At 55.2% G+C, this 19,938-nt stretch overlaps 1 protein-coding gene across 4 annotated transcripts in view; it reads left to right on the top strand.

The window, feature by feature from the left end:
* The first annotated feature begins 5,086 nt into the window (after positions 1–5,086).
* Positions 5,087–19,938, top strand: part of ZMIZ1 (zinc finger MIZ-type containing 1) — a 227,242-nt gene continuing 212,390 nt past the window's right edge. For all 4 annotated transcript variants that reach the window (XM_054572487.1, XM_054572489.1, XM_054572490.1 and 1 more), the window contains exon 1: positions 5,087–5,402. The gene's annotated coding sequence lies outside the window, so the exon portion shown is untranslated. The remainder of the gene's footprint in view (positions 5,403–19,938) is intronic.

Here is a 19,938-nt window from a genome sequence, read left to right as displayed (position 1 = left end):
GGGCTCAGTTTAGTCACCAGTAAAAGGTCTGATGTGATTCTCAGTGGGTGAGAGGTATCTCATGAAGCAAGGTGTTAAGGTCATTACCTATTCACAGCTCCCTCTGTGTACACGGTTCCTGTCGCTACCTGGTCAGGCAACTGTCTGAGCACACTCCCCAAAGCAGGGTCCCTTCCAACCCTGAAGTTCACTATGGTTCAGTCCAAAGGTCGAAGGCTCAGACTTACAGAGTCACAGGACAGAGACAAAAGTTCCATTGGACATCTCCTGTGTGTTCCACATTAACTTGACAGATGGGGAAAGAGAGCATACAGAGAGTCTGTGATGTGCTCAAGCCACACAGCAAGTCAGGCAGTGATGAGCTGGGGGCAGTGGTGGCCCACCTCCTGATGCAGGTTCAGTCTACTCTCGAGGACCTCCCTTTGTAAGAAGGGGGTGGTAGCAGAGTTGTGTCTGGGACCACAGGGCAGAACTCTGTGATGGAAACTGAGAAGCCTGCATTCTTTGTGGAAGGGCCTAGGAGAACCAAGGAGGCTGGAAACATGCTGCCTCAGAGGATGGAGGGGCCGTGTGTTTGGAATATGGGAAGCAGGTAGACCAGGGCAGCCTGATATACTGAAGGGAATCCACTCTCCACGGGACCCAAGTGCCCACCCAGACAGACATCGGCCTCCCAGCTGGGCAGTAACCCAGTGCCTCCTGGATCCACCCAGGTAAGAAGACTAAATGGACTCCCTGTTACCCCATTGTCATGAGATAGGCCCTCATCACTCCACCACAAAGTAGAGCACCTTGTCTGCCCCATAGCCGGACCATGGGGCAAGCCCCCATTCTCAACCCTGGGGTCCAACCCAGACCTGGACCAATCCCAGCTCACTGAATAACTGTGAGAACAGGAGCAGGTCACTTAACCTCTCTGAGCTTCTTTCCTCAAGGGAAAATTATGCTTTCTGGCTTGTAGAGGGAACAGAAGAAAAGAATATTTCCAAAGTGCTTGGTGTGCAGTATGTACTCAATAAGTGTGACTTTCCTTCTGCCCCGTAATCCTCTGGCTCCCTTTTGGGAGTGGGGGGTAAAGAGTGGAAACAGAAGGCAGTCCTGGAGAGGCAGGAATCCACCTCCACATGTTCCAGCCCCCTGAGGGCCCCCAGGCTGAGGCCAGACCACTCTCACCCTGCAGAGGTCCTCTGCTTTGCCCAGGACCTAAAGCCTCCCACCACCAACTTCTTCCTGCCCCACCCTGGACTTCCTGGCTCCCTGTCCTCCTGGTCCAGGCCTAACCAACTGCCAGTTTCCCCAGTGATACCTCCCAAAACATAAGGAATTTAATAGCACTTGAGTCGGTTCTCTGAAGGTGGGTGTGGGCTGGACCCTGCGTTGGTGCCCACAGGCCAGCCCCATGCAGCCGGCACCCTCCTAATGGGCACTGAAGCTGCCGCCGGAGCCAGATGATTTGGGGGCCTGAACTAGTTGAGTGGACCCATCTTCCAGCTCTCAGTGGGTAGGATGTAAAAGCACTTTCCTCTTTGCTTCACCCCGAGATCCAGGCCCACAGAGGCCAAGACCCAGAGGGTCGGGGCTCAGGACACACAATCCTCAAAGAAGCCTGACCACTGCCCTAGTCCTTGCCCTTGGTTTACAGAAGCCCAGAGAGGGCTAGCAGCTTGCCTAGAGCCACACAAAGAGTTGATGAATGAGAATGCAGAGCTGGGGCTGGGGAGACAGCAGGAAATGACAGCCTGAGTTTGAATCCTGATTGACCTTGAGCAAGTCTCTCACAGTACAGGTTTCTCTGAAGAGGGGATGGTAATATCACCTAATTCCAGACAATGTGAAAATTCAATAAGCTAATGCTAAGAGACCCTCACCAGAGTACCCAGCACACAGTAGGTACTAAATAAGTCATAGCTTCTTCCAAGACCCCACAGGGATCTAACCTGCTTTATTTCCCAGAAAGATGAATAGAGACAGCAAGGGCCTGAGTCCCAAACTAGCACACAGGATCCCCAGGAGGCCCAGGCCCAAATGTGACTTCTTCAACTTGCTGCTATAAAGTGCCAGGCTTGCCCAGCTGGGAAAAGCTGAAATTCCCCCAGGCTCCATGCTTCAGAGAGTTAGACTTGCTTTATATGCTGAGCTTGGCTCCTCTGCCCTCTTCAGTAGCTTCCTAGTTTTCAGATGTAAAGGGGACTGGGTGGGGGTGGGGTGTTCTGGACAGGAGCCTTTAAACATGAGTGGTCATCCCCAAGGTCACCTGCATCTTCCACTTCCTGGAGGTGGCAAGCCCATCACTCATGAGAAATGTTCAGAGGACTGAGCATCCTGACCTAGACGGCCATTGAGACAACAGGAACTGCTCTAATTTTTGGCTGAGGCTGGATTTTTGCCCTTCAGGTCCTTATACATCAGAAATTCTGCCCTGAGACTTTGGACCTGAGGCGGGGGTGTCATTGTGGCTGCTGCAATGCTACGAATTGCTGAGAGTGGAGGGCAAGCTGTGGTTCCAACCACCATTTAGCAAGCAAGAATTCCCATCTTCTAGTCCTGGGTCAGGCCAAGGGTTTCTCAGGTTGCCTCCCCCCACCCCTCGCTGTCCCCGCCTCCAACCAAATCCATACTTAGGAAAGTGGGCCATCCAGAGGCTAAGGGGGAGGGGCTCCTTCCCACAGGAATGTGCTAGGACCATGCCTCCCTGGTGTCTCTAGAGGTCTGGAAGTGCTTTCAAACCATCCAACCTCCCCAAGGATGTTCAGCTGCCACCTGTGCCAGAGCAGCGAGAAAGCAGCCCGTGTGACAGTTCGAGACCGAGGCCCAGAAAGGAGTGCCTTCCCTTGCACCTAATGGCACTGGGAGGCAAACTTCCCCTGGGAAAATCAAGCAGGCTCCTGGCATCCCCACGCCCCCCACCCCACGCTCCCGTGGACCTGAGCTGCAGTCCTCTGAGCCCTCAGGAATCCAGGCTGAGTTCGCTGGCTGTCAGACTAGCGCAGCTTTGAGAATGAATTCTAGGCTGGCAAATTCATTTTGCCTCCTCTCCCTCAGTGGTGAAAGGAGTGATCTCGCGGGCCCTTAAGGAGTTCAGGCCGAGGTCAGAGAAGCTTTCTGAAAAATGTCTAAAATGGGGGTGAGGAGGGTATTCCGGCCTGCTCCCGCACTGGCCCAGAGTCCGCGCTGATCACTGCCTAGGAGGCTGGGGACGACCCCTGAGTCTTCGCGGCACGTCCGCAGTCCCAAGCGGGCCTCGTCAATCAGGCAACGTCCCCGGCTGAGCCAAGACGTCTTCCGCCCGTCTCAGGCCCCGGGGGAGACCCCCGCCCGGCTACCTCCCGGTGTCCGCCCCCGGCAGTGTCATTGTTCTCTGACGTCACGCAGCGGCCCCGCCCCTCGACCCCCACTTTCCACCCCCCCGCACCCCCACCTCCAGCTCCTGGCGCCCGACACCCTGCAGCCTCCCAAGCCCCGGCCGAACAGGGCTCCCCCCGAGGCCCGGCCCGGGCTGCGCCCCCTTGCGCTCTCCCCAACTTGCCTTTGTTATTCCAGCTCCTTTCCTCGCCTCGCCTCCGACACCGCGGCGGACTGCAAAACATGGAGAGCGGAATCACCGCAACACCTGGAATCCGCAGCGGGCGCCAAGCTGCAGCCTCCCCGGCTTGTGTGGGGAGGAGAGCGCGTGCGGGCGCGCGACTGTTTGTGTCTGTGTCCAGCCCGTGCTGCTCGAGCGTTGATTATGATTTGGGACTGAGGGTGCTGCAAATCATGAGTGATGGGCTTGGGGAAGGGGTGTGGAAGAGGAATGGAGGAGGACTTTTGTTTGTATGTGTACGTGAATGTGAGGATTTAGTGCACAGGGTAGTGTTTCGGGTTTTGTTTTTCGAGTGTATGTGGGGTTGTACACCGATGTGCGTGTGCATGTGCAATTATGTGCGCCTGTGGGTACTTGCTATGGCCGTGTGCACGCATATTTGTGAAGGAAAGTGTTTGCGTGTTTGTATGCGCGAGGAAGCGTGTTTGTAATACTGAGTGTGGGCGCCAATGCCTGTGCCATTTGTGTAGGAGTTTCCCTATGAGTGGCAGTGGACATGAGCCAAGGTGGGCGCGCACTTAGATGCATGCTCTCAGCGCTGGGACTGCAAGGGGAATGACTCGAGCTGGGAGCACCCAATTGCGCCTTGAGAGTGCCATCGCTCTCCGCGGCCCCTGGGACAGTGCCCGGTACTGGACCGAGGTATGGGCGCGGGTCCGAAAGCCCCCACCCCGCCCGCGCCTACTGGGCCCAGGGTGCTCCACAGACAGGGCCTTCGGGGAATCCACACGCCTCTAGATGCGATGCGTGCCCAGGGCAGACCAGGCGCATCGCTCCTTCCCAGCCGTCGGGGTGCCGCGCTCCAGCCTCTCAGCATCACCCTTGGTGGCAGTGGTGGGCTGTTCTTTTCACGCTGCACCCTTCTGTCCCTGCGCTTTGGGAAGAACCCCAAAGCCCCCTCCAGAGGAAGGCTTTGGTGATCTTGTAAGCAACTCGCTCACCCCCAATTCCGGGACCTGACAGTGTTATCAGCCCGGTGTGCATTCCAGTCGGGGGCGTTCGAGCGAAGAGGGGGACTCCAGTGAACCGGGTGATTTTAGCCTCCTCCCCTGCGTGATCTCTTCCTAGGCTCAGCATTTCTCTCCTACTCCAAACTTGCTGGGGCGGAGGTGGGGGCGGTCGGGGAGTAGTGAGGGAAGGAGGAGAGAAAAGAGAGGTGAGTGCCTGGCGGGGGTGGGGGATGTCACGCAAAGCCCATCAGAGCCAGAGAGGGGAAACACTTGAAGAGGGCTCAGACCGAGGAGCAGGGAAGAAAGAAAGCAAAAGGAGGGAAAGGAAAGGCAAGGGAAAGAAAGGAGGAAAGGAAAGGGAAAGAGAGCGGCGAGTGCGCAGAGAGCGCGCGAGCCGAGCCGAGCGCCAGCGGCTTCGGCGGCTCGGCGCTCCGCTCCGTCTGCAGCTCCGCACCGGCTTTTGCGGGCGGCCGGCGGCGCGGGGCCCTTTGGAAATAGAATAGCCAATGTAATCTGACACTTCAACTTGCTCGGCTCCGGGCGAGTTGATTCACTTACTCACCCCCTAACGCCGAGTTCCTTTTCACTGTCTGTGGACATTAAAAAAGCGAGCGGCGGCAGGCGCCCGGGAGAGCGAGCGGCCGGGCGGCGGGCGGGCGATCAGCGATCGGGCGGCCGAGCTATCGAGCAGCGCCGGCGCAGCGCGGTGACCCCAGCCCCGGTCCGCGCGGAGCAGGAACCGGAGCGGAGCCGATCTCGGCGCCCTCGCAGTGCTCCTCCCGGCCGGAGCCGGCCCTGCCCGCCGGTGGCGGCGGCGGCGGCGGCAGCGGCGCGTCCTCCAGCGGCGGCAGCGGCGCTCTCAGTGCCTGGTAAGTTTGAAGCCAGACCGGGGCGCCCACTGGCCCCGGGCCTTCCTCCCGCTCCCCGTGTACTCTTGGGGCGCGAGCGTGGGGCGTCGGGTGCTTGGGGCTTTTCCATTTAAGGGTCCGCTGAGGCCAGAAGAGAGCCGGGCGAGCGGCCGGCAACCGGGCTCCGCTGCGCTCACCGCGGCGGCTGGGGGCCGAGGCCCAGGCGACCGGCGAATGCCAGGCTGCGCGGAGCCGGCTTGGGCTGCGCGCGGGGGCCGGGACTCGTAGGGTGTGCGGGGCTTGAGTACGGCTGTGCGCGCGCGGACCTGGTGCCCGCCTCCTGCCGGTGCGCCTCCAGCCTTAGTTCTGTACACCGGGGGCCGGGCAGGACCGGGATTCGGAGGGGAGGGAGAGAGGAAAGGACTGGGCTAGGACCCCCTCCGTTTCCCTCTCCTCCTTTGGGGAGACTCGAAGTTGTGCGCCTGTGTGTACGAGAACCGCCAGGAAGGGACGGCTCCGGATTTCGGGGTGGCAAGGGGTGGTGGTGATAAGTTGTGTATCTGAATTTCCAGGGAAAACACACACTTTTGTAAATGGGAAGTGGGGGGTGCGGTTAAGTTGTTTGTGTGTGAATTGCCCGGGGAGACTCCGCGCACCGTAAGATCGGGGAACGTCGAGGGGTGTGTGTAGGCGCTTCCTGTAGGTCTTTAGAAACCGAAGGGGCATTAAGGGCAACGCCTGGACGGGGCTGCCCCGGCCAGCAGTGGAGCCCGGAGGGAAGATGTGCGTGTGTGCGCGCGCGCGCATTGCAAATACGAAAGTAATTTCCCCGTGTTCTTTCTTCCTCTTCGTCTCTGGCGGCGGCCCCGGGGGAGTGGGAGGTCGGCCGGGGCGGAGGTTGGGGGGCCAGGCCGGGCCGGGCCGGGCCGGGGCTGGAGCCGGGGTGGAAGTCGGGCTCTGGAAGCTTGTTTCACATTCCTGGCGTCTAGGTTCGGGAGGAAACAGTGGGGAGCGCGGCCTCGGCGTCTGGGGCGCAAGCAGCGGGCGCACGTCGCCCCCTCGCCGGGGACATCTGTCCAGGAAGCCAGCGGGGCGGAGAGAGGGCCCAGTGCGGAGGGCAGGCTCTCCGCCCCGGAGCAGCGGGGGCGCGGGCTAGGGGCGGCAGCCTTCCCGGCCATTGTGCGCCAGCAGATTTTCACGGGAGACTGCCCCAGAGCCGCCAGAGAAGGCCGGGAGCCGGCCTCAGCCCCGGGTTTAAAAGACACTCCAGGAATGTAAACAACCCGGGCGGGAGCGCGCCAGGGCAGCCGGCCGGGGCCCCCCACCCCTCCCTGAGGGACAGCCCTGCGGCGGGGCCGCCCGGTCCTCCCCCTCTACCTGCTGCAAACTTTTTCTTCCTGGGCTTCCCTTACCACCTCGCCCCTCCGGCGGAGCACAGAGCGAGGGCCACTCCCCGGGCGCGGGCCCAGGGCGACTGGCACCGGGTGACGGCCCCCGGAGGCTTGGCGACCGGGCCTCTGCTTGGTTGTCCGGAGTCGCGGCTGTGCCTTCCTGGGAATCGCCTGCTTCCAGGGCGGGCTGTGCCCGAGTAACTGGGGCTCTGAAAGCTTGCTCGCCTGCCTCCCTTCCTCCCTCCCTCCCTTTCTCCCTCCCGCTGCTCCTTCCCCCGCTCTCCCCCTTCTCCTCTCCCCTGACTGCTTTTCCAATGCCCTGACATGAGGGAGGAAGATTTAACTTGGCAGCCCAAACAAATGTTCTCTCAGAGGTCCTCCAAGAAGCTGGCGGCTGGGCTGGCAGGGTGAGGGCACTGCTCCGCCAGCCTTTTCCTCCTCCCTGTTCTGCCATGGTCATTTGGAGCCCCCTGGGTACACTGCACAGGACATGGGAGAGTAAGACCCAGCCCTACAGATTTAAAAGGTCAGTGGGAAGCCTCCCGTGGAAGCCACTAGCTTGGTGCTGGGTAGGAGCCACTCGGAGCTGCCTTTTGGTGCCAAGGGTTTTCTGGAGGACTTTCTTGAGCAACAGTTTGTCTCTCTGCTGCAACCCCCGGGACACGGCCTGGTGGACCAGAGGGCTAACCAGTGCTGTCTCCTCCTCCCTGTGGGTGTGAGGACAGGCTGGTTACACAGGTCAGGGCAGGAGGCCAGAGACTGTTCCCAGAGGTGCCTGGCTTTGCTTATTTTTGTTTTTTTGAAGGTGGAGATAAAGAGGCAGGCTCTGTGGCTGCAGAATGGGCAGCTTGGCTGGTGATGAACTCCAACTTGCCTTCACTGGCTTTTGTATGATCCCTGGAGTTTAAAAGTTACTTGTAAGCTCTCTGTGAAGTTTAGAAAAGGGAGCAAGCCCCTAACTTTCTCTGTCCTGGCTGCTCTTGGAGGGTGTCCAGAGTGGGGGGAATTCTGGCCCTTGCTTGCTCACTGCCTGGCCCCGGTGGTGTGGTTTGTGAATGCCCCAAGCCTTGTGCTGACCTTTCTTAATTCAAGTTGAGGATGTTGAAACACCAGCATCAAACAAAAGACACATTGAAGCTGTATCTGCCACAGAGCACGTGTGACTTGGGGCCAAGGGAATGCATTTGGAGGGAGATGGTGTTTTCTTCTGAGTTTTATGATTTCGGTTGTGTTTTGTTTTTCCCAAAAGGACAGAAGCATCTCCTTGTCCCAAGTCACGGGGTTATGAAATGCTGTTTTCACATATAAATCTCCAAACTTTAGACTTCTGAGAGTTGGTGGCAGTGACTTGGGGTAAGGGGTGGAGTAGTAGGGAGATTTCAAAAGTTTCAAATGGTTTCGGATTGAGTTTTGAGGCATTCAGCGTATGGCTCACAGAGAAGAGTTGCAAATAAGAAATTGCTGGACTTATGAGAAATTTTGATAACTAGCCCTGTTTATGCAGAAAAGGATTGCTGGCTTCTTTGTGGGGACTAAATGTCCCTTTTTTCCTCCTAAGAAAAGAGGGAAGGCGGATCCTCCTCTTCACAGCCAGGAGCAAAGTGAAGAAGGGTCCAGAGACTGTGGGGTTTGGCCACAAAACCTGGTTCCTCTCTCTCTTTCTCCCTCCCCCCTCACACACGCACACACACACACACAAACACACTCACTGTCTTCCATAGCAACAGTCATACAACATTATCTCCATTCCTGGTGCCCAGAGATGTACTCCAACTGACCAGGTGTCCATTGTCAGCTCATCTGGGAAGATTGCAGAGGGAAGGACCCAACTAAGAAGAGCCACAGACTTCACTTTTTTTTCCTGATTGAGAGAGATGGAAGTGGATAAGGAAGGAAGACACTTTGAGGCCTGCTATGTCCTGAAAGTTTTGTTGTAAGGGTACCTACTTGTGTGTGAAGCCACTCATACTAACTTCTCTGGCCAGCGTCCAGTAAGCAGCTGTGATCCCAGCCTCAGGGAGAGACTGCTGTAAGAAATTCGGGAACCAGCAAGTTAATTTCTGGAAGCTTCTCTGGGCACTTTATCACGGAACCAGGAAGCAGGGCCTGCCAGGCCACAACTGGGTCCCATACGTTTTCATTCATAACTTTGCTCTTGGGTGCCCTTGCTTGGCTCCTATCACTACCTCATCTTTATGAGGTTCCTTAGATTTTGTGTGGACAACAAAGACCAGGCTGCTGTAATTACCCTGGATACTGCTGTAGTCTTGCCTGGTGATTACTCTGGTCTCTTAGCAGGACACAGTGGCCTCAGCCCATGCCTTGGCAGGATGGGGGACTCTGTCCCTTGAGCTCGTAAGGATGAAGGGAAGCAGAGCCTGACTGGGCTGTAAGCTCCAGGAATGATTCTGAGGTTGGGCCCTGCCCTTGGGGAGGACACAGGTGGCTGAAAAGAACCAGTCCCAGGCATGGGCTTTGGAAAAAGTCCAAAAATCTATCATGATTATTTGGATCTTCCCATTTCCGGGGGACAGGGCGGGGGGCAGTCAGGAGACAGTAGATGTCTGGCTTCTTTGAGCCAGTAGTTTCATTCTGCTGGGCCTCAGTTTCTTCATCTGTAAAATGGATCCAAAGGCAGACTCTCTGTCACCTACTTGATTGCTGTGAGGATGAGACAGATGTTGTCACAGGAGCCCTGGGCATGTATCCTCCAAAGGCCTGGTAGGCTTTGGGCACAGGATGGATGTAGCACAAAGGGATTAGATTGGTGTGCTAGAAGCATTTTCCAGATGCTGCTCTTCCATCCAAGCCTACCTCCCTGAAAACTTATTGTCTAGCCTTGGTTTGCATGCCCCCATGACAGGGCACTCACCACCTGTGGGCAGCCCCTGCCTTTAATGAACAGCTCTGGCTGTTAGCATGCTCTACTGCATGGCATGCCTTCCGGAAATCAGCTCTTTCTGACTCTCTCTCTGGTCTTGAGGTGCTGGGGCCGTCCAGACCACAGATTCGTTCTTTCCTGAATGATCACAGATTCAAGATCAGTGTCCAGGGGAGGCCTACTGATGTGAGATGGGGGGACACCCTTCAAGTGGCTGCTTCCAGCCTTATTGGGAGTGACCCGTGGGGAGTGGAGAAAGTCCACTTACTGTCCTTTGTCTTTGTGTGCTGGGTTTGCCTCTTGGCACTTTCACCCTTTGGGTCAGGTATGAAGAGAGGGAAGGAGATGCATAGCAGGGGGTGGGGTGCGCATTGGGGGCCCAGCATTGATGCCACAGGTATTTCCTGAGAGTCCATGGTGTGAGGCCCATAGCCAGTGAGAGACCCAGAAATGTGTAAGACAGTTCCTGTTCCTTCAGAGTTTACAGTCCACTCAGGGCAGGAAGATCAGTCCAAATAAATAATTAACCACTACCAGCTGGCTGCCTGCCATGGGGTGCACGGTGACAGCAATACCCACGGCCCCTCGCCTTTGTGTGGTACGTGGTAGATTTGGAATCACGCTCTAACTTTGACTAACCCCAATAATGACAGTGTAAATTAGGTTCTACTTGCAATGACCCCCATTTCAAAGAGGAGAAAACTGAGATTCCCAGAGATGACACAACTGTGGCGAGGCCAGGACTCCACTGCAGGCCTTCCAGATGCCAACGCTCTGTGCTGTCACCTTCCCCGCCACCAACCGAACAAGACATGGTGCAGGAGCTGGTGTGGACCCTGAAAATAGGGATGGGGGCCTGAGGTTGAGGAGGAGGAGCTGTCCCCAGGAAGGGAACAGGTGAGCCTCACCTGTCCCTCCTCCCACTTTTGGCAGCACATAGCCCACCCCACCAGCGGCTGTGCCCCTGAGCTTGCTTTGAGCCCGAAATCCTGCTGTGACTTCCTGGGTACACATGTTTGTGCACAGGCCTTCACCCTCATCCCTGGCCCTGGAGCAGGAAGCAGAACTGTTTCTAGGCCCCAGGTTCCTGTGCGGCCCAAGGCTTTTCCCTGAGCTGTGGTGGTTTCTATAGATACAGACGTTGACTCAGCCTGCCCCTCCTCTGGCTGAGTCAGTGCCCAGGCCCAGTGGGGTAGCTGCCCTGTGGAAGCCCTTGGGCTCCTTCTGCCCCCTGACACAGCCCACCTGCTGCCCAGGACCTATGCCTGGTTTTCTGAAGCTCATCTGAGCGTCACCCCAGGACAAGGCTGCATCAGGTGGGGTCCAGAGCAGGGAGCAGCTGGGCAGGCTGACCTGGCATCTCCCCAGGAAGCCTGGCCCAGTTTGGCACACCTGCACAGGTAATGACTGTAGCCTGGGAGGGCCCTGGGCCCCACCTGTCAGGCCCAGCTGCTGGGGTTACTACAGGATCATGCTGGGGGAGGCCAGGGTGTCTGAGCTAATTAGATTTCTTAGATTTCAATGCGCCCCTAATCCTGTTAGCCTGGCTGTAATTGTAACCACTTGAAGGTTTCAGCCATGGCAGGCTGTTGAGGACAGACGGTGTGGGGACTGGGGACTCCGTTCCCAGGTCTCTAGGGTGGGGGCCTGAGTGATGGTAGGTCGTATGCTTTTCTGTAGGATCTGCGCATCATGGACTGTCAGAGCAGGCACGGCCCTTAGAGATCATTAGCTTCAACCCTTACTGGACAGATGGGGCCTACCTGGCCCAGGGCCTCAGTGACTGGTAGGGGCAGGGTATCAGGGACTTGAGGTGGTCTGACTCTGTGATCTTTGTCCTTGGAGACTTCAGGGCAGGTCTAGAATTGCCCAGGGGCTAGTGAATCCTCCAGATGTGTTTTTCCCCTAGAAATAGAGGCTGGGGGCTTCATTTGTCCTGAAGCCTGCTCCCCAGCTGGCATTACCTCTCCATATTCATTCTCTCTCTCTCTCTCTCTCTCTCTCTCTCTCTCTCTCTCTCTCTCTCTCTCTCTCTCACACACACACACACACACACACACACGAATTCTGGGGCCCCTAGGATTCCAACATCTGCTGGCCAGGGTGTCTGCAGAGGACAGACGCCTGCCTTTCCCAGGGCTCCCAGATATAGGGGCTTTCTCCCTCCTCTCCCACTAGTCTTTCCCAGATTCTTACTCTCTTGGAGGGTCCTATTCCGTGCAGATGATTGCTTTGCCAAAGAATGGCAGAGCTATTCTGATTGGGGGTGGGAGGGTCTGTTAAAATATAACCTCTTTGTACTTTTCAGTGGCTCTTCCAAAATTATTTTTTTGGTGTCTGGCTTTAATGGAAACTGCACCCACTGCCATCCTTCTTCCTGCCCTTCCTCCATTCTCATTTCCCAACAACTCCAGTCATCCGCCCACGGAGGCTGGAGCTTGTGGTAGCGGTGGGGGAGGGGGGTGGCTGGGCCGCCTTTAGAACCCCTGCCCTGGAGAGTCCCACCCAGGAGCTACATCCTGTCCTTCTTTTTGCGTTGGAGCACTGGGAAAAGGTGTTTGAAACCTTCCACTCTGGAAGCACCCTTGCTCTGTGTTGCACCTCTATGCATAGAATTGGGGGCTACTGGGGTTACCTAGTCTGACCTTTCCTTTTCTCACCCAAGATACTCAACTATGAAAACAATTGGCCGTATCCAAGGACAGCAACAAATTAGTGACAGAGCCAGGGCCAGAACCCCATCTCTTCAGCCCATTAGTTTATTAAACATTTATTGAGCATGTACTGCTGGCCAGGTGCAGCTCTGCTAGCCACCCTCAGAGCTCATAAATAAATGCTGTTCATCTTTGACTTGGGAAGGGCCAGCTGAACCTGGGGAGGACAGGGCTCATTTCTGAACTCTCAGGGTAAGAAATAAGGGGCGTTTTCAGCGGTACCCCCAGATTCTACCAGGATCTCAGCATATTTTTGAAAGGTAATAGGAGATTGATTGCATTGCAAATTTAAGGGAAGTAAAACTTAAACCCTCTAGGGAGGGTACAAGGTGTCTCATCTGCCCAGTCCTCTTCCTCGCCTGCCCCCCACCCCCACCTAGCCCTTTGAGTGCTGTTTTTTATCCTTTGCAGGACTAGTGGCCACTGCTGCTTTGTTCCTGCTGTCATTTCCTCTGTGGATGGAAAAGCAGGGAAGGAGCCCTCTTGCAGGAACTCTGGGAGCCACCTGCAATCAGGCCCAGGTGACAGCATGTGAGGAAGAGCCAGTGAGCTCAGGACAGGACAAGGAAGGAGATAGATGCCAGGTACCTGGACCTTGCCCAGTTTGCTGGCTCTAGCCCACACTCTACCTAGCTGCCTGGTGAATTTTACAGAAGCTGGGAAACAAGGCAGACAGCTCTGACAAGCCAGCGCCCTGACTGAGGGACAAACGGGGCCCAAAGACCTAAGGAAGGGTCCTGCAACCCTTAGTTGGCCTTTGCAAGTAGGGAGGGCCCTTCGAGGGTCTCTGGCCAACCTTGTTTTGCTGATAGGGAAACCCAAAGCCCAGAGAGAGGAAGGGATTGGCCGAAGGTCACACAGTGATAGATTCCCTGCACCTGGGTATGTTAGCAAGGGGGTGCTGAGTGGTCTGGGTGGGGAGGAATTGAAGTTTTCATTGATGTGCTTCGGGGCTCCTGCTGTTGTTTGCATCTGTAAAACAACTTGCCAAAGTCTACCATAGATATCACAAAAGCCAGAATTTCTTGGGCAGCTAATTTGGTTTAGGCTCCTCTTAGACTTCCTGGGTTCAGCTCTCAGCTTCACCCTTTGTGATATCTGTGACTGTGAGCAAGTTATGTTTAGCTTCTCCAACTTGGGTCTCCACATCTGCAAAACAGGCTTGCTAATACAAAAATAACATACTGCCTTCCCCATAGGTTGAGAAGATGGAGCACAGACAGAGCCTTGCACATAGTAGATATTCAAGAAGTGCTAGCCTCAGCCATTGTCATGGCCATTGCTCTCATGCTCATGCGGCTGTTAGCATTGTATTGTCTCCAACTTACAGGTGGGGAGACTCAGGTCAGGTAGATTGCCCAAGGCTACTTGGTATCCCAGGACCAACTAAAGCCAGGCCTCAGATACAGGCTTCCCGACCCCCAGCCCCTGCCATTATTCACAGTTTCCCCTTTGTAGCAGGAAGGGCTGGCAAGTTATCTCTGAGAGCTGAAACCCTCCCCACCACTCCCACCCCTGAAAAATCCAAGTTCATTTTAATTAAGCCTACCTGTGAAGCCCATTCCCTTAGAGAGCCTAGAGAGGTCTTCGAAAGGTGGAGATTTGCGTATCTGGGTTCCTGCTCAGAACCTTGCTTTCCTGCCTGTAAGTTAAGGCTGGTGATAATGCCCCCCGCCCCTCAGTCTCTTCCTCTGTGGAGCAGAGGAAGGCATGGAGAGACCCAGCCTCATCAACCATAAACTACTGTGCAGGATCACGGTGAACCTGAACTAACTGTGTGACCTTAGGCTGGTCACAGACCTCTCCTGGGCGTCGGTCTCCTGATCTGAAAATCATGAGCTGAGATGACATCAAGGTTTCCCAAAGGGGACTCTCAGGAACACCAGGCCACAAAAGGAAGGATAGTGGATCACACCCTCCCTCTCCTGGGAAATTGCCAACTCTACCTCAGCCAGGCTTTCCCAAACTCTAGCACACTCCTCCCACCTCACTTTCTAATGCAAAATAACTATTGAAGATAGCAGTGGAACATCTTGGGAAATGCCAAGCTAGATGGTCCCTTCCAGCTCTGGCATCTATGGTGCTGTCCAGAGGATGCCTAAGGACCACCTTCCCTGGGAAGACCGCTCATGTTGGCAAGGATGAGGACAGCTTCCACGTGGACAGAAACCTCCCCCAGTCTGCTTCCTTGGCACTGCTTTTGAGCACTGCCTTCCCCCCGCCAGTCTGTAGGTCTCTGTCACTTTCTCTGGCTTCTGTTTCTTTTATTGTTACCAGGCCACAGATCTGTTTGTTGTTGGGCAGTCCTGAAAACAAGGCCAGCTTGACAGAGAGGTGGCACCTCTGCCATGTCCCTAGAGGTGGGCCTCAAAGACTTCCAGCTGTGAGCAGGAAGGGCCTTGAACCTGGCCCGCAGGGGCTGTGAGCCCCTAAACCTGCGTGCACACCTTTGCAATCATGTATTTCTCTGCAGAGATGTTCCACAGCTTGTTCAGATTTTCAGTCAGTTTGGATGCCTGAGAGCAGTGTAAGAACATTAGCCTTCATCTGAGGGCCTAAAATTACCCTAGCCCTTGAGTGGAACAAACGGTTGTGTTGTCTTTCCCCACCTCCTGTCCACAAACCCTTTCATTCCTACTCATTTGTACCACCTCCTGAGCCATGGAGGCATTGTGTGTGTAACTCTGGCATGTTCTAGTGAGGAAACTGAGGCTGGGGGAGGGGACAGGACCTAACCAAGGTCACTTAACAGTGGTAGGCCCCTGGGATACAGACCTGGCACGGGCAGGGGTGGCCCCGGGGCATGGCCGCCTGTGCTGGCCGACCTCACTGCTGAAACCACGCAGTCTTATCCTCTATGAGATGTACCAGAGTCTCAGGTTAAAACATCTCCCAAAAGAGCTAGGTGGGATGAGGAAGAGAGGAGGTTCGCACCCATTCCCTCTTCTAGGAAGGTTAGACAGGACAGGTTTAGGGCTGACCTAAGTATCGGAGGCCGATTTCAGCCCTGATGACTGCAGTGCCTGTTCATCCCGCTCCGGTTAATGTTTCCTCCTCATGGGCCGTGGGGCACGCTGCTGTTCACACACACAGAAGCACTCAAGAGTGCTCGTAGGAGTCAGCTGTGAGCCCTTAGCTGGGGGTGTCGTGCTGCTGTTAGTAGGGAGAGGCAGCCTGGGCCCTAGGGAGAGCTCTAGCCCGAGCTGAGTTCCCATGCTGTCAGGCCCACGGGGTGGCCATGGAGGAGTCACTTTGTTTCCCTGGCTCTCAGTCCTCATGTCCTAGAATTTCTGGGATTCTGAGGAGTGGGCTTTGTGGCCAGCACGGTGTGGGGTTAGGTTCATCAGCCCCCCCACTTTGCTCTGCCCCTCTGAGCTCCAGGACCCAGTGTGCTTCTGATCCTGGAAAAAGAGAGGAAACCTCAGGTGTTATTCCTTCTCTGGTGTTGGGAGATGGTGCCGTGGCTGTGAAAGGCGCTTCCTTGAAGCTGTGAGTTCAGCATTGATTTATTTTCTGCAAAAGGACACTGATTCCTCTGAACACAGCCCAGTTGACACCTTCATTTTTGCTTGTGCTTCACCTGCAGGGTTGATCCTTTTACGCAGAAGGAGTGGAGCTGCTTTGGGGGCTGGAATCCTCTTGGATCCCAGAATTCTTGGAGCTTACTGCCTTATGGATGGCTGCCCTTTTAGGCAGCTCCCTAGCGGTATCTGGGTCAGCATGATATCCACTCCTCCTGCTCTTGTCCCCCACCCCGCCCCCCGCCACCACCCATAGGTTCTCAATACTATACTACTTCTGATATTCATGAGACCTTTGATTCTCAAGATAAGGGAGCTTGATGCCTGTTACATGGCGTACCCACAGAGCATCTTCTGGTGTGGGTTAGCACACCTCCAGGGATAGGCTGCTCCTTCCTCCAACAGCCTCCTCTACCTAGGAAGTTCCGCCTTTTATGGAACCTGGAAGGATGCCTCCTTCTATTTTCCAACTCAGGACCATGTGGAGTAGGGTGAACTCAGGTCTCGGATCTCCTTTCCACACTCTACATCAGGGATATATTCCCAGAGGTTTCTCCTTTCCACACTGAGTCCAAGGCTGGAGTGGGCAGAGTGGGCTACCTGGAGGAGGTGGCCTTCTTCTCTCCCCTTATCATCTCTGCCTCTGGTAAAAGCCTGGGCAGCTTGGAAACCTCAGGCCTGACCTGGAAATGGTCTAACCCAGGTTTTGAAACATGGAAGCAGGCTGGGGAGATCCCAATGGTGACTCATTGGGGTCCAAGGGAATGAATGTGGCCTGGTATCTGCCAGATGGTTCAGGAAGGCTGTCGTCTTCCTACCTTCTCCCATCATGCTCATCTGCCACTGGAACTAGGGCCCCTTGCTGGAGGAGAACCAGGGAGCTGTGAGTAAGTGCTCCCTTCCTGTCTGCCTCCACCTTCCTCCTTACTAAGCCCCTCTCTGCCCAGCTCTGCTCCCGGCCACTCTCTCAGGGAACATCCTGACTACACATCCTGAGGCCCTGGAGACCTGGCGTGTCTGCAAAGAGCACTGGATTTGGAGTCTGAACCGGTGGCACTGCTTCCTCCTGACGGTCTCCCTTGGGCTATTGCAGGAGCCAGAGGGAAGGACCAACACTGCATGCTGTGCAGTGTCCCAGCAGCGGGGAATGTAATGTTTTATTACCTTGTGCAGTGATGATAATGTCAGCACAGAAAGGCCTTGGAGATCATCCAGGCCAACCCTCTCGTTTAGCTGCTGAGTCTGACCCGAGAAGGGACAAAGGCCTCCCCCAGATCACAGGGCAAGTCCTTGGCAGAGCTGTAGCCTAAACCCAGGCATCCTGACCATCAGTCATGCCCAGATGCTGCCTTATCATTTGACAGAAACCCTTTGCTGGAGTGAGACACAGGGAAGTCCCCCTGTGGCTGTAGCCCCTGGCCCGCCGAGACTTAAAGTCCACATCTCACACACCTTCTGAGCCTCGTGTCTCTGGCTGTGCTTACTAGAGCGCTGATCCCAGGAGCAGGCAGGTGTTCCCTGGAGTCCCCGTGAGAGAGCTAGCTCCCCGAGCATGGGCCCCTGCCCTGTGTCGGGGCAGTCCCCTTTACCTCCTGGCTCAGGCTAGGCTGCCCTGCACTCTGCCACCTATCACCTAGGACGGAAACAGGATTTCCAAGAGCCTGCCTGAGACCCCTTGCCCAGGTGTCTGGCCCAGCTGGCTGCAGGATGTTACCCTGGCATGGGACCATGGCTTGAATTTGTGGCCCTAGTTTCAACCTGGTATGACCCCTCCTAGGGCTTTGAAGACCCAAAGATACTCAGACTGTTGGAGCAGGAGGAGCCTGGGCAATCAGCTTTTCTCATCCTCTTCTCATCCCCATATTCAAGATTAGGGAACTGAGGTCCAGAGAGGGAAGGAAGCTGGGTGCAAAGCCAACTCGATAACAGATTCCTGCACCCTAGCCAGCTTGGCCATCTCCCATCCCTTGCTCCCCGAGCTTGATTCCTTGGGCTGCTCAGACCCAGTGTGTATGGAACAGGGACACTGGGCAGATAGCAACTGTTGCTTTTCCCTCAAGGGTCCTCCAGGCCCGCAGGCCAGGCCCTGCTTCCCTTCTAGGTCTGGGGGAGGCGGGTAGAGGGGGAACAGTGCCCTGGGAGGGCAGTACGTGTTTCCTGCTTCTGGGTCCTCGTGCCAGCCTGAGAACAAGGTTTTCTGTCTGCACCTACTGTGTGTCAGATACTATTCCAGGCCCTGGGATACAGTGGTGAGTTTGTATGGGGATACAGAGGCCCTGCTTATGTTCTCATAGGTGAGACAGAAAGTCAGCAGGTCCACAGCTTAATGTAACATATCATGCTGAGCAATAAGTGTTTAAAAAAAAATAAATCAGGATAAGGTGATATAGGGAGATGGATGGCAGATTGGGCTTCTTTAGATGGAGTGATCAGGGACGGCTTCTCTGAAGAGACCACATTTAAGCAGATGGATAAGGTACCTCAGGGAGGTAAGGGGGTGAGCCCGTGAACATTTGGGAGAAGAACACCCCAGGCAGAGAGCACAGCATGTGCAAAGGCCCAGTGGCATGATCATGCCTGGCATGCTCTAAGAAAGGCCTGGAGGCTAATGCAGCTGGATGGAGGGGGGGAGGGAGGACGATAGGAGAGAAAGTGAGCAGGGTGGTCAGGGACCAGGTCACAGAGGTTATTATGGGGCACAGGAAGTGCTTCTGACTTCTTGCCCAGTGATTTGGAAGCCACTGGAGGATTTTATTGAAAGGCCTGAGACTATCTGATATGCCCCCTAAGAAGGTCTCTCTGACTAGTAAGCTGAGAATATACTGTAGGGGAAAAGGGTAGAAACAAGGAACTAGCTGGCAGCTTTTATAGTAACCCAGATGAGGATGCTGGTGGTCAGATCCTGCATGAATTTTTAAGGGTGACCAAGGTTATGCCCAGGAGCCCACTGGGAGTGCCTGTCTACCTCCACAAAGCAAGCTGAGGACTTAGGGTGGTAGAGCTGGCCTAGGTCTCTGAGTCTTGTGGGTCTGAGCACTCTTCCTTGTATGTCTGACACCTCCCTAAGATGCCATTTTGACAGTTGGAAAAATAGAGCCATGGTGAGGTGTTCCTGGGACATTTGTAATTTTTCCATTTTTCATTTGGTCTCCATCATGAGTCTCTTCCATTCATCTCCTATACTTGCATCTCCTCTACTTCATGCACTGCTGCTTTCTAACATGCTGGCACACTCTCAAGCCTTGGGGCCTTCTTTGCCTCTGTCAGTTCTTGACCTCTACAATTTTACCTGGTAAACTCCTATGCATCCATAAGAGCCCAGCTCAAAAGCTGCCAGCTCTGAACTCTCTTTCCTGCCACTCTCAGACACTAGGGATTTCTTCCCCTACTGAAAATTCTCGGGTTCCTCTCCCTCTTGCCCTCCACTGCCTGAGGTCAACTGGAACCAGAACTGGGGCTTGGTCTCTGCCTCCCTTCACACCCCCTTTTTCTTTCCTTTCTGTGTCCTCACAGCCTGGCCCAGGGCAGGCACAAGGGAAGGAACAAAAACATTCAGTGTGTTCCTGAAGCAGTAGCTAGTTAGTATGGGAACAAGGAAGTGTTATAACTTTCCTAGCTTCTGAGGTTGGGGTCACAAAGGGCAGCTCTATCTTGGCCCCATGCAATCAACCCAGGATGGCCATCCTAGGGTTCTGATTGATTCAGAGTCATCTTAAGCAGGTCCTTTGCCATCCCTGGGCCTCAGTTTCCCTGTTAATAACATGAGGGGTGGTAGGATTTCTTGGCTTGCTAAGGTCGTTTCCAGCTCTAGCATCCCATATTCCTGAGTCTCTAAACCTTCTACAAAACCTCAGGCAGGCCCTCTGCCCTCTGTGCTTCCATCTCCCCACTTCGTTCATCTCTCTCCTCCCAAGAAGATACCTGAATCCCAGAGTTTCAGCAGCCAGGCAGCCCTTGATAAATAAGCTGGCCTTCTTATGACCTGTAGAATCACAAAGAGGGAAGTTCTGCTTCTCAAGGTGCTGCAGGGGAAGCAGGAAGGTGAGTTGG

This window comes from Pteronotus mesoamericanus, unplaced genomic scaffold (assembly GCF_021234165.1).
Source record: "Pteronotus mesoamericanus isolate MK-2021 breed Mesoamerican mustached bat unplaced genomic scaffold, CSHL_Meso_final contig_24, whole genome shotgun sequence".
In the NCBI taxonomy this organism is placed as follows: Eukaryota; Metazoa; Chordata; class Mammalia; order Chiroptera; family Mormoopidae; genus Pteronotus; species Pteronotus mesoamericanus.
Note: the sequence above shows the minus strand (reverse complement) of the source record. Positions and strands in the feature narration are given on the sequence as shown.